General features: G+C 34.6%; 1 protein-coding gene across 5 annotated transcripts in view; it reads left to right on the top strand.

The window, feature by feature from the left end:
* The first annotated feature begins 2278 nt into the window (after positions 1 to 2278).
* LOC124180883 (protein-tyrosine sulfotransferase) overlaps positions 2279 to 24911 on the top strand; it is a 270165-nt gene continuing 247532 nt past the window's right edge. For all 5 annotated transcript variants that reach the window (XM_046566796.1, XM_046566798.1, XM_046566793.1 and 2 more), the window contains exon 1: positions 2279 to 2497. The gene's annotated coding sequence lies outside the window, so the exon portion shown is untranslated. The remainder of the gene's footprint in view (positions 2498 to 24911) is intronic.

Genomic DNA, 24911 nt, shown 5'->3' on the forward strand with positions numbered 1-24911 from the left:
AAGGCATGTGGTGGGTGTAAACCAGATTTCATGATTACACGATTTCAAGAATTTCATGTAATTACAAATATTTCCGAGATTTTAGATGATTTCAATCGTTATTCAAGATTTCATGAGGTATTGTAGATTTCAAATGATTTCAAAATACTTCACAGGATTTCAGTACATTTCACAAGATTTCAACGAATTTTGTTATATTTCATGAGTGCTGTACGTACGATCATAAGAGCAATCACTCTCGAGTCTACCTAGAACACACAATTGAATTTCACATTCCAATTTATTTATGAAGCTCCATAAAACCCAAAGAGTCAAGGGGCCTTGTGACGTGTAAACAATATTCCTATTTTTTCTCGAAGTTTTTGCACGTGCTCTGGGTTTTCCCCTAAGAATGTAGAAATGATTAACATTCCAAACGAATCATGACAGAATGTGTTCCAGTACACCTTATTTTTTTCTTAGAATATTCTGTTTTAATATATTTAAGCAATTTAAGTAGCCTAACAAACGAAATCAAAATCACATTAACCCATTTGCTTTTTTGTACACCATAGTGTACAATCTTGATTTTCGTTTTTGTACTATTTTTTCGAGATATACTACATATTAAGGAAGTGTCAAGTATATGAAATAGGGGTAAAATTTTCTAACAAATCGTTTGCCGCTATTTATTTTGTAGAATTATTCTCACATTACGTGAAAAACGCTAATTTTGAAAAAAAACTCAATTTCTGAAACATGTACAAGACTACTTAATATCGTTCAAAAAGTGTTTCTTTACTTAAATAATGGCATTTTGAGTGAATATTTTCATTTTAAAGTGAACGGGTTAATTATTAAGCTAAATAATAAAGCACACAAGTAAAAAATATAATTCACATAAATGATAATGAAAAAATCATGTATCATTAATAAACTAAATTGTTGAATAAACAATGGTTTTTGCGCTATTTCAAAGCAAATTGACAGTTTGTTGGTCGAGTAAGCGCGATGTATATAACCCGTCGCGGCTCGCGCGAGCAGTTTCTTTCTTTCTTAACTTTAGCGAATGGAAAATAGTATGTAACAAGGAGGTAAATTGTTGCACTCGAATTCTTACCGGCACACTTCACTCTTCAATAAATTTGGAGATCCGGCAGAAGCCTAAGAATGACCAAAAATAATCAATAAATTTCCGATCAAATCGATTATTATTTTCCTATTAACCGAGCGTAATCGATTATTTTTCCCATAGACTTATAAAGATAGACTGAGCGCTCTTATGAGCCGCTTGAAGCAAACATTTAAAGGACACAAATATGCCGCGAGTACTCCTTTTTCTCTCTGACGATATTTGTGGCGGGGATCGAGGCGGTAGAGGAGAATGAGGCGAAATTATGCGCCTTTATCTATAGCTGTTCCACTTCCACTGCTCCGTTGTCTCCCACCATGACGCCAATTGAAAAGAGAGAGCAGTACTCCCGGTATATCTCTGTCCTTTATATGTAATTGTCAGTGCATCTTATAGGCGTGCTCAGTCTATTTTTATAAGTTTATGATTTTTCCTCACAATTGGTTTTTGTCTTTTACCCCTATGAACGATGCAATACAATATCAATTTATGTCATCAAAGTATCAATTATCATCATTGTCTTACTTACTATCTATTTGAAATAACAAGTGAAGGATGGATGAATATTTTCACCAGAAATTGTAAAAATATTTTTGATGAAACTATAAATTATTAAAAAAAACTTTTCCGCTATTAAGATTACGTACTGAAGTTTACGAAGTTTTGTTTCATGTGCAACGTTTGAAAAAAAATACGAAATAATCGATCGATCGATAACTTTTTCCGATTCCATCGAATCGTATTCGATTGTTCTTTTGGACTCGATTAATCGCTGCATCGATTACCTTTAGCTAACAGAGATGAGTGGTAGCTAGTGTCCGTCCCTACCGCGCAGTCTATTTCTATAAGTATATGCATGGTCTATGCTCCGAAGTCTATACAGCGCCCTAATTGACGCGCCGCCGCTTCACTGGTCGACGGAGCGCTGCTGACCGCCAATGAAAATAATACTCGACGTTCACGGAAGATATATTATCGGAAACTGCACAGGTACTTACCGACCGAAGTGAACAAGTCGCGCTGCTCGCTCGCTGTCCATTTACCAACAAGCCAGTCGAGGGTGACCGACAGAGGCGACGGACGGACTGCCAAAATATCGCTGCAACTCGGCTTATCGTTTCTCCCGGATCCCGTCCGGCGACGGAGTTCGGCTCAGAGCCGCTGGGGTTGTAAAAGTTAGTCGCAGCTGATCTGCCGGGCAGTAAGGTATCGAGTGCACGTATCCGTCAGTTCTTCGTTTCGCGCGAACTAGTAAAGCGTGTGAGAAATCGTGGCTAGTGTTATTTTTGACAGTGACCAGAGTGCAGAGATTGGGAATATTTGGCGGAGGACCTGTTTCTACAGCGAATTGCAGCAGCTCCGATACTGATTCCGTGCCGACATTGGGTGAGTTTTCTAGGTTATGAGGGAGGGAAAAAAAGTGTTTGCTTTTTTATTTATTTGTTTATTTATTTTTTTTTACCTATTTATTCGTCATCTCCATGTGCTCCCGTGGCAGGTGATTTCACGGATCGCTCTGCGATCTGTTACTTCTCCTCTGCACTGGAACTCGCTTTGATAACTCGGCGTTTCGTCCTTGCGAAGCGGCGCTAATGCAGACGATGAGAATGCGAGCTCGACTTTACGCGAACCTTGTTTTGAGGTGACTGACACCTGATGCGTCATTGAACATGCTACGCATGTGGAACTCGTGGTTCGCGTACCTTTCATACCGGTTCACTTTTCCTCAACGCATTTGCTCAGGTTCTCACCCTGTCACGTTCTCAGTGTCATGATTGTGTGGCTGAAGTTAGTAACGTCTACGTAACGCAACGTTGGTGGGGAAAAATTACTATTTTGCAAGTTTGTAGTGACTTTGAAGTAGTTAAGTTTTCGAAAGATAAATACAATTTGCCGTATTACGATTTACTGAATTTCGGACATTCCTGGAACTGTGAAATAACGATTTTCCAAAACGTTAATCATTAGAATAACGTTACTAACTTCAGTCTCGTGTCATTATTACGTTACATTAATTTGGTCTGATGTATTCTTTAACGAGCGATGTAAAACATGCCTATTACCGAGTTTGCCAGTTATTGAGAATCTTCAGCTCGATCAGGGTAGCCACACACCTCGAAAACCTGGAAATGTTTGGATATTTAAAAGGGTTCACGGAAGACCTGGAATTGTTGGGGAATTTTTAATTTGGTCATGGAACAAACGGAAAATATCAGTTTTCTATCTTGGGAATTGGAAATCATTTTTTGGGGTAATGAGTTTACTTTTTGCCGTCGAGAAAACTGACTTTATTTGTAAATTACATTTTCCTTCAATTCGAATTGAATTTGAATCGATCAAGTATTAACTCACGCATTTCTTTGGCAATTTTTGCATCCCACCCCTAGCGATAACGATTAGTAAAGTTTGTTTGTTTAGCCCACCACTGTTTTTACGTCAGCTAAAGCTTTTTGAGAAGTTTATTGGAAAATCGATTTATTGCATGGGAATGACAGAAATGCCATTTGTAGTCATATCCTGATCAATTCATTCCTACTTTGTTAAATATTAATCATTATTAATTATTAATGCACGTTAACGTGTTGTGTAAAACGTGAATTCATCACTCATTGTGTGTTAAATATATTATATATTGTCTATCTTTTTAAATGCATGCAATAAACATTATACGCGCTAATATATTATTATTGAGCAATTAATGCATTATCAACATCTCCGTTTAATCTTTCTTTTTCTTATCGTTCCGAAACAGGCGGCGTGTTGGCTTTGAGCACGCACTTCTAATTTCCTATATTAGCTAACGTTTGCTTGGAATGCCTACTGCTATAGGGTAGCATTTGATAACATTTCTCTGACTGGCCTGTCCCTGCAGTTTATCGTTAGCTAATACTTGAATGGCCCCATAGTGTTTTAATAAGCTAAACGATTTAGGTGGTTTTAGTAACTCACTAGAACTGGGAAAATATCAGGGAAAATTAGGTCTTAGGTCCTGGAAAACCCGGTAATATCATGGAATTTTTTCCACAAAAATTTGTGCTCACCCTATCGATCAAGAAAATAATAATTTTTTCCCAATGTTTCGTTACGACAACGTGTGATTTTTCCTGGCAAACTACCGCTTGCTCTAAAGTATTAATTTAACAGAAAATAGACTTTACACATCGCCATTAGACAACATTGCTCTCAGAATGATCTTTCGAAAGCTACGGTTTGCAGAAATTTATTTCTGCAGACGCAGAAATCTTGAAAGTCGTACAAGCGTACGCAGTATTCATATTTCGCAAACGCAACGCTTGTCAAGTTGTTTCACTATGTCTCGGCAAGAGATAATAATTCTGGTAATCAAGTAATCAAGTAATCAAATAAACCTGGTAATGATCGAATTACACGGAGATAAAAAAAAGAGCAGGTCTTACTCAAAACCGTTGAAAAAAAAGACACTGCGTGATGATTTTTTTAAAAAATACCCATTTCAACTATATTTTTTACCACAAATGTAGCATATTTTATTCCGCACACAGTGGTTTTCTTTATTACAAAATATATAACGCATCTAACTGACCCGAATTTCACATAAAAACGATTAATTCTTCGCAGAGATAACCAGGTCAATGTTTTAGTTATATACACTGTACGATATATCTGTCGTCTTGATTACATTATACAAATTTTCACTCGTTTGAACCGTAACACATGTTATCATGACGATAATCCTTATCCTAACTATGTTTAGTTCATTTATACCATATTATTTATCCGTCTGTCTGGTAAATTCCACTCCAAATACACCCAACCGTCGATTTTGTCGTCGGTTTTAAGTCATCTTCCATTGAGTGTTGGACGAGTTTGAAATTAATAACTAAAATTAACGTGACGAGATATTGAGAAAAAAATCACCAAGTTACAATTTTTAAATAAATTTACGGGCGTTGAGTTGGGACTTTGCGAAATATGAGAATTCTTTTTGACAATGTTCAAATTGCGAAAATACAATTTTTCCTAAGAATACATCGTTACTTCAACGTTAGGAACTTCAAACTCATAGTTTTAGACTATTCTTAGACTGTTTTATTTCGCATTTGATAAACATTGATTTTCTTTCCTAAAGTTTTGTTACGCCAACGTTACTACCTTCAATCTCGTCATAGTTTAGAACGTGGACTTGAATTCTTATCTTCTATCAAAAACTTCAAGAGTTATTTGTCAACGTTAGAAAGACAAAAGCAAACTTTAAAATTAATAATTAAAGATTTTGGTTATTGATCGGTGTATGGAATCAAAATTTATTCATTTAAATATCAACTCTAGAAAAAAAACATTTTAGTTGGTCCAACAATTCTTTTTTCCGATTGTGACTGATATAGATATCTTTTTTAGCTAAATTTTCTTTAGTGTTGTAGGCGAATAAATATTTCAATGGTCGTATGATTAGCTAGGTGATTTCATGACTCGTAATGATTTCAAATTATTCTACACGATTTTTCTGCGCGACCATTATATGTTATCTTTTCCATTCTTTTATATCCGGTATGATGGATGGGGGTTAAAATGTATAAAGATCAGAAAAAAAAGTCGCAATATCAAATTTTCAAAGATTTCAAAATCTGTATCATAAAATTTAAAAAGGCAACGAGTTGAAATACAGAAGATCCAAAGTATAGAAAGGTCAAAGGATTGATTAGACCGGAACATCGAATACCCAAAATGACTTTAGAAAGACGAATGTAGAAATCCAAAACATATGTAAAATAATGAGAATCCGGACGATTCTGTACTTGGTTTTGTTACATATCCTTCACCTGTTTGCAGTATGAATTTGAATAATCGATGTTGTAATTTTAATGGTTTTTGATATCAGATAATTTCCGACCGAGATACAGTGAACACCGCAAATTGTTTTTTTTCTGAGACGTTTGTTTTTCAATATTTCCGCATGAAAAAATTACAAAATATTGTTAAAAGTATACTCAATAATGTACAAAAGGTTTGAATAAATTTGCTCAATCCGTACCTTTTAAAAAAATTCACAAAAAAAGTGTTTTTTTTTTTTTTTTTTTTTTACGCTGAAACCCCCCCTTAAATTCCTCTTTCATCTCGCTATTAGTTGCTCGTATCAAAAGGGAGGGAGGGAGGCAGGGAGGGAGAGACGATTAATGGTTTTTTGGATAAATGCTTTGATGACTTTGTCACGTTCCTCCCTGGCCAGAGGATCGAGGCCGACTGACTAATCCCTCTCTAACTTGCCTATTTCGCTGTCTTTTCTTCGGTCCTTTCCTCCCTCCTCTCTCCATCTTCCTTTCTTTCTTTCTTTCTTTCTTTCGTTCCTCACTCTCTCTTCTCTTATTCTTCTCTTATTCCGACACTCATCCAACATCGACCTTGTTGTTTTGTAATGTTTTGTACAATTGTTCTTTGTTAATGTTAAAGAGGTAAGAATACCGTGCATACTTGAAACACTTTAAACCATATTCGCACGTGTACAGTATCGATGTGGTATGTTATAATGAGGTTGTGGTGGCAACCATACGATAAATGTGAAATGTGACTGGCCAACCTTAGTTTTTATCTCCGCGTTGTTTTCCTCCTGATCTCTAACATGTTTCCATTTCATTTATTCACTTCTGCAAGTGAAACCTTTGGTTCTTTAAAAAAATCCATTCGTAGGCGCATGTTGTAAGCGCCTTAATTTAATTAAATAAAATGCAGGTCCTTCACGGATACGAAATGTCGATTTTAATTTGGTCGATTTCGTGAAATATTACTTTTTTAACGGTATTAACAAAATATCGAGTACGCTCTGATAGATTGAATCAAATCACTTTATACAGTTCACTAAATCTATTACGTGGATAAATGTTGATGAAATTTACGAAATCATGAGTGCTAATTGATTACCGCTATCAAATAATATGTTATATCGTAAATGTACAAAAAATTTTTTTTTCAAATGGCAAAATACTCTTTGTGACGCGTTAAAAATCCTATCTCGCAAGAGAGAAGTAAGATGAACAGTTATTAGAAGGGCCTCCACTGATGTATTCTAACCCTGAAATTTCGTTGCCGGGACCAAATCTTTGTCATTACGAATTCATTATTCGGAGTTGTTACAACAGATGCAGTCACGTGTTCGCTTATTTCCCGCTTTTTTTAAAATAAAATTCGCTGTTTGGATCATGTAATAATTTTACTGATAACCGCGTTTGTGGAATTTCCCTAATCAACGGCAATATCGAATTTACATTAGTCACAAGCTTAATGAGAAATGGCGCCCGCGTCATTATTACATTATTTAGTTCAGTCGAAACGTTTCAGAAGTGCGCGTATTGAGTTTACGTAATTAGCGAATTGGTAATACTGTAACGCTATATTTTGCTGAATTAATTACTGCACACTCGGCCAACTTGAGTGTATGTGAGGAATTCCACGCCAACTGAGAGGACATTTTCCCTGACCCCCGCCAATTTGTTTCATTATTTTTTATATGATTCTACAACCTAAAAAAAGCACTCACCATTTTTTTTTTCTTAAAAATGTTACAAACCCTTTTATGGTCCTAAAAAAAGACGCCATTTTTAGTATTTTTTTTTTACAAAAATTCACATAATTTCCAGGTCCCAGAACAAACATTTGAAGCCGTAGTTCAGAGTGGAGAGTTGATTTTTTGTGTTTTTTAAATATTTTCTCAGAGGAATAATTTTTCTTTTTTTGTACGTATGAACTCTTACAGTTTTTCTATGTTCGTTTGAATCAAATTAATCATATAATAATTTGGAAGAAATAGGTTATTTGAATCAATTCATTATTTCATTCAATTGGCGAGCTTACCAAAAATATGGAACTTTTTTGAGGAGATGAAGTAGAAAAATTGTCTCGATATAAGATATAACATTTGTTTAATACAAACTTATGGCGCACAGCTAAAAAAATTTGCTATATTATGAATTAGGGAGATTGAATGAACGATAAATTGGCCGGAATGAGAAATTTTTACTAGTTTATTCCAGACAACGTTTCGGCCAAAACCATCAGCTGATACAATCAAAATGTTGTCTGGATTTAATCAGCGTGTTTCATTATAATGGGTTACATCAATGCGATATTCGTTTCATAAAAACATTCAACTTTGTTCTTTATCATCCGTATATAATTTGTTTCGAACAAATGAAAATATTAATTACAAACTCTCATGTTTCGACGAAATTCGTATTATGGAGTTGTGATGAGTATTTGTTTGACTCGGCGTGAATGAGAAACGACGTTAAAGTTTTTTAATATTTAACGTAATGAACCAAACATATTCATCACGTCCATCAAATACGAATTTGCAGACACCTTTTCTCATTTAACCCTTTCAGTCACACCGGGATGCTTTGAGCAAAAATGCACCGCAAAAATTTCCAAGTCCTAGCCTTATCACAGTTTGTTATATTTACAACTTGAAATAATTTTTCTTACTTCAAACGACTGTTAAGATATGGAAAAATCTAACTTTCGGCCAGAATCGTCAAATTTTTATAGTCTTTTCGATTTTACACCCGCCATATTGGATATGTACTACATCTTGGATTTAGGAATTGTCAAATTTTAACCCCAGATTCGTGAGCAGCGACTCCAAAAAGTCCCGAGTGACAAAATTTGGGCCAAAATATTGAGTTGAAAAATGTGTGACTTAATTCAACTGTAAAATATACTTTTTGTGTATTCGAATGTTGAGCGCCATATTTAGTCGATTAAATCAAAATCTCACTTCGTGGATCGCGATTGCCGTTTTCGATTAATCGTAAGACAAGCAACGTATTCTCTTGATTCCACATTTCAAGAACGCTACAATAGCTACTTCATAGTATTGTCCACGATAAAAATGGTTGAATAACTTTATCGAAGTAGTCGCAAAATGCGTCGCTCGTCGTCTACTTTTTACTAATTTTCCGGCTTTCCGATTGCTCAATATTTTCGATCGATAACCGCGAAAAGTGTTAATTTTTTCCCCATTTTTTCACCCAAATGAGAAATCCCTTTGATAATAGACGATTTGCTGTTCTAGCAATCCTGAGAACTCGGCAAAATATTTCCAAGAATATTTCCGCGTCTTTTGGACGTTGAGAAATCCATCGAACCGTTTTCGAAGGGATTACCTACGTTCTTCGTATTATCTACTAATTGCTTCACGCTCTACGTTGGAATCTGTCAATGGGATTTTCCATTAAGAAGCTGAAGCACAGCGGTAAGAGTTAGCAGCGAAACGTGTTAACGTTGATTGCAATGTCAGCCTGAAGTTTGTTGGGTTAAAAGTGGTTATTTTGCAACTTTAGGATTACTTGAAATTCACCAAACTGCACCGAGAGAAATTTTTAATTCCGGTTACCGCTCGGCACTTGACTGTTTTCATTTTTTACCACGATCGAAATCCAACGATCTGGATTCGATGTGTGACATTTTATTCGTACGTTGACCTGTTATTGACGGCGTGTCGGAATTTTTATCGAAATTTGAGGTAACTGATTGATATTTGACTCGAAATAGAATTTGACGCGTTTTCAGGATCGTGGAACGGAGTGCTCACGGACATTCGTAAGGGTCTGCAGGATTGACGACGTTTCAAACGATCCGAAAGAAACGCTAATACATGCATTTGCGAATGAAAGACATTCTCGTAGAATACTTCACGAACGGTGAAGAATTTAGAGAGTGACGAGTGTCGACATGGTAAAAGTAGTTTAAAAAAAGCAAATTGTTTTCAAACTTCAACCATGCTTCGTAAATTAAGTTAAACTCGCTTTCGGAAATGGCATTGTGCAATTTCTCTCCCGCTTTTACGAAATATCTGGAGCTTTTTTTCGTAAAAGCTACCTAAGTTTCGTGGGAAAAAGACAGGGAAATAATTTAGAAATTTTTATTTTAGTTGATTTGTCGCCACTCTGAGAAATAAAGATGCGATAAGTGATTCGTGCCGCGTTATGATCGAAAACGCGTTACGCGAGGTTTCAATGTTAAAGTAAACAACTGCACGTGGGAGGTTGTAAACAATACGATAAAACTTATACCGATATGAAATTTGAACCCAAGACATCGATATCGTTCGAGAAAAAGACATCGTTCGTATGAAAATAAATTTGATAAATTACAATGCAGAATGAAAAAGTTGTTGTTTGCTGCAATTTATAATACGAAACGTTAGAAAATGATTTTCCTCTTATACCGTGAAGCTTTCACTTGAACACAAGATACCCATTTAAAAAATATCTGACGCTTTATTCAATTCAGGCTTTAGTATCCTCATTGGGGGAACGGAGAGAATAAGTTGGCTGCGTTGGGTAAACTGCCATTTTAAAGCTTTCAGTTTTCAATTCCGAAGAAGGATTAGATGATCGACGTTACAGCTTTCAGAGAGGTAACGAAGCTGCTGCCGTTTTTTTTTTTACCTACGGTAGCTGAAATAATTCGAGAAGTTTATGTTACTATTCGTATACGGTAAGGCTACAAGAAAATCAGAAGTGTTTATTCCATGGATTCTAATGTTGAAACCGTGGATTTATCATCCTCTTGGTACCGAAGGATGTTACAGAAATTTAATGCGAATCAAACGAAATAATACCGTCGATAAACGTACGAGCAGATCAGGATATGTGAAGTATCAAAAAATGAATTTATACGTTTTTCGTCTCAGACGGTGACGATGCCGACAATGGATCACATCGACAGGTATGTAAAAATAGAAAAATACAGAGGAAAAAAATTATACCGAAGCACGTTACGTAGGTCATGCAGAAGCAAGTTGGTGAAATGCAAAAATAAAACTATCTTGCAATGTAAATTGTAGATTTGAGAACCAAGAAGCGCACCCGGTGTAATTAGAGTTGTAGTGAATTCGATGGCAAATTTCTTCTTTTTTTTTTTACAATTATATGAATCCGATGACAGGGTTTAAATTTGTAAAATTAACGCGACGAGATACCGTAAGAAAAATCACTATGTCGTAATTTTAAAATGACTTTGAAGAACTTGAATTTCCAAATTATACGCATATCATTCGATATGATTTTTAATGAAATTTAGACAATCTTAAACCGCGAAATAAGAATTTTTCTTGACAATGCGTCGCTACGTTAAGGTTTCGAACTTCAACCTCATTTCTTACGAATACTCAATGACCGACTGTCTCGTAACGAAATTGTTAACAATTTTCACTTTGGGCTCGTCAGTTTTCTTGATAATATAGTTTAAGGGGGTATTCTAGTGTAGAGGCATGAATTTGAGGTGTTTTTTGAAGTGCTATAAACAAAAAACAAAAAATATTTTTACTATACATTTTTTTATCAGGCGTTTATTATCATTTCACGATTACAAAAAAAAAAAAACAAGTCAAAAAATACAAAATTGAATGTGCTATGAGTTGTTGAAGTGGGGGGTACAAAAAAAATTGCGCGCCAATGTTGTCACGATTGCAAGCATTTTCAAAATCAGAAAAAAAAAAGATTATTAATCTACATAAATGCAGCTATCGTACTAACCAAAAAAAAGTCGAAAAAATTTTTTTTTTTTGCCAAATTACGGCTGTCCGAAAAAATAATACGTTTTTTTTTGACTTTTTTGGACGTTTCTGAATTTTTTAAAAATAGTAAAAATTATTATTTCGTTATAATAATAGTTCGTGCGATAGAGACATGTATTGAGAAGATTCTCACCAAATTTCAAGTAAATCGGTTCAATAGAACTTGAGAAATCATGTCAACCGTTTTGAAAAATGTAGTTTTGAGAAAAACGCGTTTAAAGTTTCGAGTAAAATTCGTTCCAGCCGAGCCAGTATTGAAGACGTGTCACTAAAATAGCTATATCTGTGAAAATAATTGAAATTTTGACTTGTCCTTTCAAGGACACATTCTTAAAAGGTTAAGCTTTGAAAATATAAAAAAAAAAAACCGATTTTTTCAAATTTCTACACTAGAATACCCCCTTAATTGTATTTTTCTTCGTCTTTCATCTGGCTTGTTAACAAGCCAAATATTGGACAGCAACAAAATGTAGTTCTAGGCCACCTGGCCATCCGTGTTCCGTTCATTCACATCCAACGCAGTATCGTAAAACACCAATAAACCACGATTTTCCCATAAAATGTTAATCCTTCTCGGTGTCTGCGTCCTTGTGGGGTTACCTTTACATTCAGCAACACTTTACTCTCCGACATGAGTTTAGGCTTCGGTCTGAAAATTTCATATTCCCGTAAAACGGAAGTATGAATGGCTTTACTCTCGGATCAAACTTGAATTCACTTCAGAAATCTACATTAAAAATGTTGACACAAAAACGTTGTCAAGCAATGGTTTCAGAATTACAAAAAATTGTTTTAAACGTAACAAAAGTTTACAAAAGTCATAAATTGAAATCAAATAGACCTGAAATTTCGTTGCTTTATCATTTTTTTCGCATACCTGCAAATTTTTTCATTTCACCGAAAGCTGCAATTTTTGTTTGACAACCGTCTACTGTAACTCGACATTTTTCTCTTATGACAGTATTACGATAGTCTGATTAACGAACGAAGCCACGCTATTTCAAACTCGGTTAATTATTCCGTTCGCTAACTGGGAGTGTAACTGACCTACAACATTCATCGTTACTCCGACGAATCTGTAAATAAAATTTCATACTAGTATCAAATATTCGCGATTACTGTAGAGGTCAATATGCGGTATCTATCTGTAAACTGTTCAAAATCTGTCTCGTAAAGTGGGCTAAAAATAACTCTGTACAAGTGCGCCAAAATATTTCGAGTGTATATTTAACTCGCTTCTTCGTCTTTCGCGCGAATTCCTTAAAACTTTGAAAAGTTTCGTATATTATTTCCTCATGATCACGATTTCATCTCACTGTGTAGAGATGTCAAAGTTTTCCAATAACGATGTTCTTGGGCTTGTCTCTAAAGCACTACGGCAGGTGAAGCAGAAGTAACCGAATAAATTAGGCTCGTTACTTCATATTGATATATTTGAGGGATTATTTGCCAGATGAAAATGATTTCTACAGCTACATATTACCTCTGGTAATGACAAGTAGGTAATTAGCTGCAGTGTCATCCGGATGTCATCTCAATAGTAACTATAAATATGTCCATGATCGGGGTAACAGTCATGATGTATCATTTGCTACTAAATTTCAGATATCAAACTGTAAATAGACATCAACTATCACGGTACGAGAGCCCACGACCAAAAACCATGTATTAAAAAAAAAAAAGACTCGAAGGAAGAAAAAGAAGAAAAAAAAAGAAAAAGACATCGTGAGAATCAAGGGGCATATTATTTATGTAATATAAATTGTCGTGTTTGTCTATGATAGCGCAATAAATGAATATCGTATTTTACCACGTACTTTTATACCGATAAATAAAACAATTCGTGCGAAATTATTCCCTGACCATTCCAAAATATTCAAAAACGCACAACGTTGATGGTTAAGATTTCACTTCTGCCGGCACTCCCGGAGTGCAACCCGCCCTTTTTTTTTTTAAACCTTTCGTATGGCTGCCGGGATTACCAAAAACGTGTTTTCAGAAATTTTTAATGTCGCATATACTCCCAAAAACGAAAAAAACGTTTCGGATTCGTCTGGCAGACGCCGCAGCGCTTGTTACGCTCCTGCCTCTCTTTTACTATATACAGTAGGGTGTCCGCTATTTACCAATTTGGTTTTTGACTTTGCAGCGCCCCTAAAGTTTTTAGTTCGTGACGTAATAGAAATATCAGACCCATATAAGCCATTAATATTGATATTGAACCGTGCCACAAAGACGATACATTTCCCATTTAAATAACATGGGGACGTTTTGGCACGTTTTAGAATTAATTTTTTTGTTTCTTTGCCAGTTAATATATGGCAATGGCAAACGAGTATTTTTGTAGAACATTGAACGCTCTACAAAAACTTTCTCTTAACTTTTTTCGATAAATTTACTTGCTCAAAAATTATTTAAGCTCAAAGTTAAGCTAAAAATAATTTCTTCTTTTTTTTTTTTTTTGTTTTGACCGAAAAATTGTCATTATTTATGTAAAAATTAATTGTTTATTGCAAAAAATATCTCATTTCAACTGTATTATAAGTAAAATTAGTGTTAAATGTTCCAATAACCAGAAAATTTAATTTACAATCTGAGTTACTCTTAAAATTTTGCAATTTATTTGAAAAAATGTAACGGGATTTATCAATTTTTAACATATTAATGAACACAATTTATTTTATTAAACATTTCTTAGTGACATTTGGAAATTTCTTTTTATATTCACTTACAATTTGAATGACATACTGTTTTTGATCTTCGTGCTTAGTTAGAGTGTTGATTCAACAAAAGTAAATTTATCTAGTTTACTTTCCGCGCGATCTTCGTTGTTAATTTCATTGCACGGTTGAGACGTATTTATATATTCGTTCGATACGGTAATGTTTAAATATCAAGTGCTGTGAAAATTTGTTCCTCTGAAATGGTCAAACTATGCCTAGAATTTCTTAACAATCATATCGAAAACATTCATTTTAAAATCGAAATAACTGTTCATTCCATGAATGTTTTTTTTTTTTTTTTTTTTAACTGATTTTTTATCATATTCGTACTCAGCGTCCTAGATTATTTGTAAGAGAAATATTTATACTGCTAACAATAAGCTGAAAGTATTTCTCGTTAAAATTTGAACGGAAATAAGTTTTCGAAAATTTCTGAGCAACAATGGAGAATTATTTCACTAGTTTACAATGGGAAAACGATAACATCTAAAAATCTAGTGAAATTTCAATAATTCAATTGCTCCGAATAGGAGATATTAGCAATTTGTATTCTTGCTGTTTGAAAAATCAAAAATTACTGAAAAAAATTACTGTCATTTTGACGTTCAATTTTTAAACATACCATCATACATCCATCTAATTGTAAATTTCTACAATCGCAATGATGTTATTAAAATGGCTGGTTAACCGATACAAATACATGCTATGCATTTTCTTGGCAAAATAAAGGGCTTCGAATGAAGAATTCCCTTACGAAAAAATGGCAAAAACGTTACTTATGACGCTAAAGAATGATTGGAAAAGTAAATGCTTGCCAAGATTATTCCCGATTTAGTGACATCTCCAAAAGACGTAGATTCTAAGCAATCTGATAATAATTAACTGCATTACAAGGTACGTTTAGGTGTAATCAGAGTCGGTTTTTTTTTCTAATTACAAACTAGGAATGTAGTTGGAATCTGTTTTTTTAAATTACATGACAAAAGTAAGGAACAAGGATCGAATCTCCCTGTAATTAGATTTTCCGAATATAATTGATGTCATATTTCGAAATAATTACGATCATACTTCGGGTTTATATGGGTCATTCCGAGGATATATGAGTGACTTCGAGTATATATCGATCATTCAACTTGTTATATGTCAATGACTTCAGGTATGTATTCCATGGTATCCCATGTATATCGGTAACTCGGAGTATTATCATTTTAAAAAAATATGTATAATTTTCAGTATTCAGTATACAAATGTGAATGACTTTTAAGCTGACTTTGATGCTGAGAATAAAACGTAATTGATATTGTTAAATATTGTTTTGAAAATATTTTGGGAATGTAATTAAATTACTTGAATTACAGTAATTAAACTTAAATTTAAACTTGCAGCTTGTTTCAGGCTTGCACTCACTTTTTCATAAATTATTTGTTGTTTTTTTTTAATAAATTTCACAATTTCAATCATCCTGTAATGTAATTTGCAGAAAATTGAAGCCCGATATCTTAAATTATGAAAACACAGCTTTTTCGAAAAGCTCTGAGCTCTATAAATTTCGAGTCCTTGAATCTATTTTTACATGGAATGACCCACAAATACTCGACAAATGCACGAAGTCAGTCATATATTTTTAGAAAGTTTCACGCATAGCGAAAGTCATTGACTTTTTGATGGAATGATCCGTACATTTTCGAGGTTAATCATATTTCCTTAGAATGACCTATAAATGCCCGAGGTGTGATTGTAATCAGTTCGAAAAATGATATTAAATATATTTGGAAAATTTAATTCTGGGGGAATTCGATCCTAATAACATTTACAGTTTGTAATTGAAAGAAAGATTGATCCTAATTACATATTTAGTTTGTAAATAGAAAAAAAAAAAACAAAAAAGAAATGATTCTAATGAAATTTGTAATTTGTAATTTGAAGAAATATCGATTTTAATTAAATTTGTAATTTGTAATTAGGAAAAAAAAACTATTGTAATGACATATGTAATTTGTTAGTAGAAAAAAAAACTATTCTAATTATATTTGTAATTTGTAATTAGAAGAAAAATTGATACTAATTACATTCGAAATTTTTTATTCAAAGAAAAATCGACACTGATTACACTTGTAATTTGTTATTGAAATTTTTCTCGTTACAAATTGAAATTGTAATTTGTAATTTTCTTACTTTCAGTAACAAGTTACGTTTGTAATTTGTAATTGTAGTATAATTAATTAAGAAAACGCACAACACTGTCGGGCACTGCTGTCTTTGGCACGAATGTTGGATTCTGTTTTTCTTTACAATTACAACGGAGTGTCATTTTGCACACCATCTGTTTAGATGCCAAGGGTGTTCCTTGGCATACGCGTGTCAGTTTTCGCAGGCTGTTGACTTTGTGGGAACATGCTCGCAAAAACTTTCTCATGTCGGTATTTTCGCAGATTTTTGTTGAACAATCAAGAAGAATGTTATTAAAACGGTAGAAATAAATACGTTTAGATCATGAGAATACATTATTTCAATGATTTCGAAATTTGATTTATTGCATCAGAATTTATTCTTTTTTATTCTCAGATTAACTAAAAACAGTTTCGTTGTGACAATATATAGATTTAATGATAAAAGGTTTGAAACGTAGTACAAATTTTAATAAGATTGTCGGTAAAAATCTGCCATTGTCGAAAATCACGATATGAGACTGATCTTTTTCATAAAACTCCTGAAAAACTTCGGTTCAATGATCGCGGTAATAGATGTGAGACTGAATGCGAGAAAAACGACGACGAATGAAATAAAAAACTACGTCTGTGATATTGTTGTTATAAGGATAGTTACAATTGTGATAATATTGTATATACTTATAGTGAAAAACGTAAGAATAGTTTTGCTACAAGCAGTGGCAGTAACGATGCACTCGATATGAATTACTGTACCGTCTATCGTGATAATGAAAAGGTCGATATAATTTATTGAAAGCAGTTCTATTGTATGCAATAATGCTGAGGGAGATCGGAATGCTTCGAAAACTCTGGGGAGCATCTTAAAAAAATGGATCCATAAGTTCATTTCTCCTCAGTTATTACTATGTAATGGATATACATACCAAGGTCGTTGGTCGGTTTATAATTTTTCGGATGAAGATAGCGAGTATAAATATCGTGACACCTCCATTATTATATCAGACGATGAAAAATATGGCAAGAAAAATATGCGTGTAGTTAACAGCAACACTAAAAATGTATAACATTTCGCTTGGAGCTTGAGAAATACTTATTCAAGTATTCCAAGCTGAATACGATATGATCGATTCGTACGAATTTTGTACGGTGTTGTGCAACATTACGTTGTATAAATAACGGTGCTCTTGTGCGTTACAATTTTATTAAGGCGAACGGCGTTGTTTGTGACAAGTCCCGGACACAATGAGACTTTTAAATTAGTCGTGTGCAGGCTAGAGAAGCCTGTTCAACGGTTTGTTCATCTTGTACGAATAAGTTATTACGGACTTGGGATGCGGGACATGCGATTGGAAATAATTGAAAATACTGACATGGAATTACGTGGAGACGGGCACTTGCCGAAAATGTGAAGTTCAAGTGTGTTACGTAAAATTAAGTCTGAAGAAAAATGTAACGGCATAATTCAAGCAGGATTAAGCGATTTTTCTCGTGCAAATCAACTACCGCTACAATATAATCAAGAAAAAGATGCATACTTAAATTATGTTAATTTACCACATGCGGTGATGATGATGCACGCTGAAAAACAACTTACAATCAATGTAATGGATACAAGAGAAACAGTTATCGTGCACGTGGATGTAACAGGACTTGATGAAGATTTAATTTGTAGGAACATTGTTTACTTCGGTAATTGAAAAGATGCATAAATGGCCATTTGTAAAAAGAGGTGTTTTCGATTGGATTTCCGTTATTAGTAATTCCATATCGCAAAAACGAAAATTAATGACAATAATGTGTTTCCTGGCGTACATACTTGACCTGGTCGTCAACTTCAAGTAACCTAAGCATAGTATCTCTGTGACTATAAGCTGCTGTGCACACTTTGCGAAATGAGTTTCTCTGAGATCAATCATAAAACAGAGACTTCTTATTAGAATGTACGCCAATGATATTGATATGGAGGCGTTACGCGCAGCTGAACAAAGTGTTTTGCCATTGTATGAAGTCTCTTTTAATAACAAGTGCCGAAGGAGTAGAAAAAGCAGTAGCACGTCTGGGGAGTAGTGAGTACGGTAATGAATGGAAACGACCATTTGGATGTCGGAATACGAAAAATGATTCAGTGTACGTGCGTTCGGCGTTTCGTTACAAGATTCATATTCGTGAAACAAAAATTACAGACGGATGTAATTTCAACAAACGGATACCAGAGTTCCAAAACAGGGTACAAAAATGATGTAAAACTGTAGATTTTTGTAGTTCAATGCTCTTTTCTTGTATTTTCTCGGAAACGACTAGTTTACTTGCGGAAATCGAAAAAGGCCAGGCAAAAAAGACATGTTAACCAAAAACTGATAGCACATAAAAAAAAAAAACCTACTGGAATAGACAAATTTGGAAGTGTTGGCCAAAATAAGACGAACAGTACTCAGATTTTACGGAGTAGAAAAATTACTACAATAAAAGGTACCAGACGACAAAAACTCTGGAACTATGCTGGAAGAAGCAGCACCGAAGGGAAATGAAGAGGAAAAATGCACAGATTGTATTGTTGCGTCCGTAATGCATCCGTAAACGATGTAAAGAATTAATCGTAGTCGAAATCGGTTCATGCCAATTGGCCGTTGCATAATCAAGCATCTAATGCTTGGGTGTCGTTGGGAGAGTTTTACATTACAACCAGGCAATTTTGTACACCAACGCAACACGAATGGGTTGATAGAACAGTCGTCGATTGCTTTGCGATCAAAAATTTAGGTACATGGAGAGACCTGACGTATTTCTCAAATCATGAATCACAATCAGAGGCATTAGGAGAAAGGTGGTCGAATTAAAAGCATCCCTCGTACAGTTCGTAATAATATCTATGAGCGTGAAATTAGTAACTTTACAGTAATTATGCATACATCATTACAATATATTATATTTGCCATCTTCTAGAAGCTGCTATGTTGTACTTGAGTTCTAATCGCGTCATTATTTATTTGAAGTTGATGCCTCAAAATATTAATTGTCAGAATTATACAAGAATATAAACAGTATACTTATTATTTACCAAGTATACGTATGAGAACGTATTTATATGCAAGTTTCACGAAGTATTATTTAAACGTGCTTAGTTTATTGTTATTGACTTTATGACATGTTATCAAAGCAGTGGCACACCCGTGCTACTTCAGACGTAGCATTTTACACCAACGAAATTTTTGGTGATCGTTACCTGATAATGAATAAGTAAAATACTAACGAGACGGAAAAAAGCCTTTCATCGAAACTCACGCGACTCTCACAACTGTGCGACAAACCTATGGAATATTATCAGGAATCGGTTATTTTTTTATAGCGTTTAGTTGCGTTTTCCTATTCCATCAAGAGTAAGCAAAAAAGTAACGAAGTGCGAAGATTTACACGTCGCGTCAATCATACTAAAAATTCCATGCGGTCGAAGTTTGTAACGTTAATATAACAATGGAATTTCGGAAAATACCGTTATTTCCGAACTTGTGAGGATAGTAACTGAAATTCGTTAAGCCATGTGATGAAGCAGATCACATTGATATCTGGTAACCTCATTTGCTGATAAAATCACGATGTCAAAGTAATAATTCGGTACGATGTTTTACAGACAATATCTGTATCGTGAATTTTTCATGCAACTTTTACCTGCCGCTTTATGTGCCAAACATTTCTCTTCAACTATGTGCAGAAGCCGTTTTGAAATACTGGTCAGTATTAACCTTTAGACTGCTGGGATTTTAAGAGCTTTAATCCCCTTAGAGCGTCTCAAAATGGTGTGTCTGTATCTTGTATATAACATATGTGAAGTTCGGACCAAAACAGAGACTATATATTTAGACTTATCTCAGGAAAGCGTGAATATCTTCAAATGACATTTATACGGTTGATAATACCGGTCTATATGACCTCGGTGTTAGAATTTGATTAAATTCCGTCAACTGGTTCCGTATTTATTAGCTGTCCAACACGATGAAAAGAAATATTTTTTCTTCTTCTCTTTTTTCACGCCGGAGCGCTTTGGTTGCACGATTGTAATCGAACGAGTATACCAATCGACTTCAAGTTTGAAACACAGATATTTGCCATCGAAATCTCGTCGCGTATTGATTTTGGCACGTGTCTGAATCTGTATTCGATCGGCAAGCGATCATAAAGTCGCGAAGTGAGTCGATACACAAAATGGCCGTTGGATAGAACTGTCAATAATGATCGCCTGATGGCGCTGTTAGCCGTAACAGTTACCCAATGGAACTATCACGTTATTGACTAGAAAATATTTCTAATAGATTACTGTTATTCATCATTCAATATGTTATCGAATCTTCGAATTGATTCGTGACTTCGGTGAAAATCGGTCACGTCGATGGTCTTATGTAAGCGATACTCGACCTATCGATACTTCGGCATCACTAACTGCTTACCAAGAAGACTGATATAAATGTCAATACCTGGAATCAAATGGTATGCTTTACATTTCCATTTCCAATACATCGCATTACCCCATATGATACGTACAAAGAAAGTGAAAATTCGTCGTCGCTTGTTTGTTTCAATCAACTACGTGCGTAATGACACCATGATTGTTTTTTATTTCATGTTTTACAATCACTTGTACCATCTCTATTCGATTATCAGTCCGATGGAACAGACACACATTACACTTCAACATGACAATGTCCGGACACAAAAGACTGTCCACAACTGCTCCGAAGTTGGCACTCTACGTATCTCCCATTGTTCCGTACCAACTTCCACCGATCTGCCAACCGTCTAACCATCAGTACCACATCAGTACCCCTGAATATCCAGACACGTCTGATATAGTCCCGATATTTCGCTTCAAACGGTACGCACTGAGCAAAATACTATCACTTAGTCACTTGTAATCGTATAAAACAGATTGCAAACATTTTATGTTTTCCTGCTTGTATTTAGTCTCGAGTCTCACTCTAATACAAATTAAACGAAAGTATGAAATCGCTTTTGCATAGGATTTTCAGAAGCAAGAAGAGGATACCAGATTTCGAGTTGAACGGAAATTTCAATCTAAACCAAACTCCGAACACGAGTTAATGAATAAACCTGACGTGATGGAACTTTTTGAGTATTTTTCCCGGTTTCAGTGAGTAAAAATCTATAAGAAACAGCATAAAAAAATCTGTACACTGTTTTTGTTTACAGACACAGTTGTTTAGTTGTGTAAAATAGCCTGACAAATTTTAGCTATACTTGTTGTATTTTACGGTTGAATAAAATGGGTTTGAAAAAAAATAAAAAAAGATCACTATCTATGCTATGTCGTGTATCGATTATTTGTTATAAAATTGAGATAGCCACATGTACGCAGCATTGTTAATTAATGTAGAAACGTCAAGGTGCATAAGAATTCAGCAAGCCAAAGCGTAAATCGTCAGAATTCCGACGATACTATATTTCGGTCTTCCATACTTGACCCATCTTCATTTTGGTTTTTCAATACCTCGACCCTGTATTTTAAAATTTATAAAAAATATAGACATTTTTTAATTTTTCCACATCCTTTCCGTACCCTTTCGTCATCGTTTCAATTCTTGTTATAACCCGTGATTTGATCGGTTCGTCTCTTCTACGCAATACGAATGAATTACAGATTATTCGGTCTGTCCGCTTCCGTAAAGAAGAAAGTAATCGATCACTCCGCGTTACACGCTTGCGAATAAGTTTAGGTTCGCTATGTAACCTTGTTAATAAGCAAGTGCTTTCGCTGTAAGATAATTGAACAGGGAGGGCTATGGCTTAATTTAATTACGACAGAGGAATTGGAGCAAATGCCCACCGTTCGCAGAGACACAGTTGTGCGTAAGTTGAAATTGTCTTCGCTAATGTATCGCTGGCTTAATTTGCTCCGCTGTATTATTCTGACAACAACGAAACGGCGGAACTCTCGAACGCGACGTAAAACCCAAGTGTATCGTAGAATCGTACCAATAATTTGCCAAACTCAATCGTCCCTTCGTCCTGTACATCGCATGTGTGAAATATATTTCTACATACAGTTTTGTTTCAGAGAAAAAAATCCCCTCGTCGTTTTGAAGATAACCGAAAGATTCTCGTTATCAATTTTTGTTGTTCTTTTTTGACACGTAACGCACGAGACATGAGAATGAAAATCTTTCCGATCATAACAGCGATGTTTCAAAAGACACTTAACGTTGCGGTGTATTTTTTATTGACAATAAAGTACAGGTTATTCATATTTCAATAATTTTCATGATCTTCTTTGTTGAGGTCTAATCGAGATTATTCGGCACAAAATTGTTGCGATCCCTTCAATTAAATATTTATATCAATAAACAACAAGCCGTCAATTTGCCTGACCTTGATAACCAGCCTGCCAACTTTCCACTAGAACGCATTTCAGTGCAGAAAAAAATGATGAAACAAAATTCCTCAGAATTCGTCGATAAGTAGAATTTCTTTTTTCTTAATTTTTTAATCTGACTCCGTTTCCGACATATGAGGACATAATTCGATGTAGAATTTTACGCCCTGCGCGATGGTCAAGTCATTTTTCATCTATCGATAGCAGTTTTTGAAAAAAAAAAAAAAAAACTTCAAATTTTGATGTTTTCTCCAAATGTCGGATACGTAGCTCAAAACGACATCAGATTTGAGTTCCTGAAGGTCGAAACCGCCTTTACGCAAAAATCCAACCATATCCCGAATATCTTTAACTCAGACCTATTTTGACTGGACTACACGTCAGTTCAATACCAACGAACATGCTTCACAGTCACCTAATTGGAACAACTGGACTTAGAATTGGAAATGCATGAACGGAAACTGAGTGTGCGATCAGAATTTTCTGTAAAAAAATGTTGTACTCACCTACATCCAAAGTCTGTATCCAACATTGGTAGTTTAAATACGATCTTATCTGTAATATTATTTTCGCAGTGGCTCTGATTGAAATGTGAACTGTAATTTCGTCTGATACAAACTAACCGATGTACCATTATTCAGTAAAATATTTAGTGAGTAGGTATTATAAATTTCGACCCGCTGATCATATGCACCACTTTTAACGTGTACTGAAACGTGGAAGTTAAGCTTTAAGCTTCTATTGTCTTACGATCAAGATAAGAACCATTTGTGTACTTATGCACTTTGAATAGATGGCTTTTTTTCACATTCTGTTTTAGCAATTATAAATAAAGTTTAAATATTTACTTGTTTTTTTAGGATTGATCGTAAAACGGAGTATCCGTTATATTTATCATCGCGTAAAACGTTACGTCACAAAAAAAAAAAAAAAAATTATTTTCAGTTCCAAAACACACTTCATCACACACATAAGGACACGAATTTTTACACTTGACCAACTTGGACGAAATTTTAGCGCTACGTGAAGTATTCGGTAGAGATATATCAAGAAACTTTACAAACTTTCACCACTTTCGATTATGTATAAGATAAGTGTTCCAGTTATTGACTCTCTACCAATTATTCACCTTTTTTGGTTGTATCCGTTTAATCCTTAGTTATAAAATTACCAAAAAATGAAGTTTTACCGTCTAACCCTCAAGCAATTAGTTTTAATTTTAGTTATTTAGAAATTCACAACTTGAGCCAACGATTTGTAATTTTGGAAAATAAAATGGTCAATAATTGGTACACTTGCCTTATTCTGAACTTCGAACGAACCCTTAAATCGATTCGATTGAACTTAAGGAACAAAACATCAACTATTCGATGGAGATTCGTCGCAAGTTTTTTCAAGAAAATTTTCAACTCTCACAATTTTCTGCCGATTTTCTTAAAAATAGGTACACGACCTTTCGTTTTCAATTTAGATGTAATTGCGTATTTTGTACGGATGTATCGGTCGTAGGTCAGTAAGAACGAACAACAGGAGCGTTAAAAAATCATAACGTTTCAGCTCTCGATGGCCCCTGTCAAATGATATATTTTGTAACAAAACAAAAACGCACGAATAGGTTAATTCACGTAAACCACAATATTTTCAAAAATGTGAGTAATCAAATTACAGCCAAAAGAACTACAATAAATCTGAATGTACTTATAGCGTATACGTTAAACGATGAATATTTGGAACCAAATCCGCTGAATCGCCATCTTACAAGTTATTATCAATAATAAAACCACAGTATCACAAAGGGGGGAATAATACTCGTATTCACACAAAAAGCACTCGACAGTCATGGCTTATTAGCTACTTTTGGATGCACAATGACCACCGCATTAATTAAAAACGTTTCATTATGCAAAGACAAACCGATCGGAAGAGGTACAATGTAAAATGTAAAACAAACGCGTCAATTGTTTACATCAAT

Source organism: Neodiprion fabricii, chromosome 4 (assembly GCF_021155785.1).
Source record: "Neodiprion fabricii isolate iyNeoFabr1 chromosome 4, iyNeoFabr1.1, whole genome shotgun sequence".
Taxonomy (NCBI): domain Eukaryota; kingdom Metazoa; phylum Arthropoda; class Insecta; order Hymenoptera; family Diprionidae; genus Neodiprion; species Neodiprion fabricii.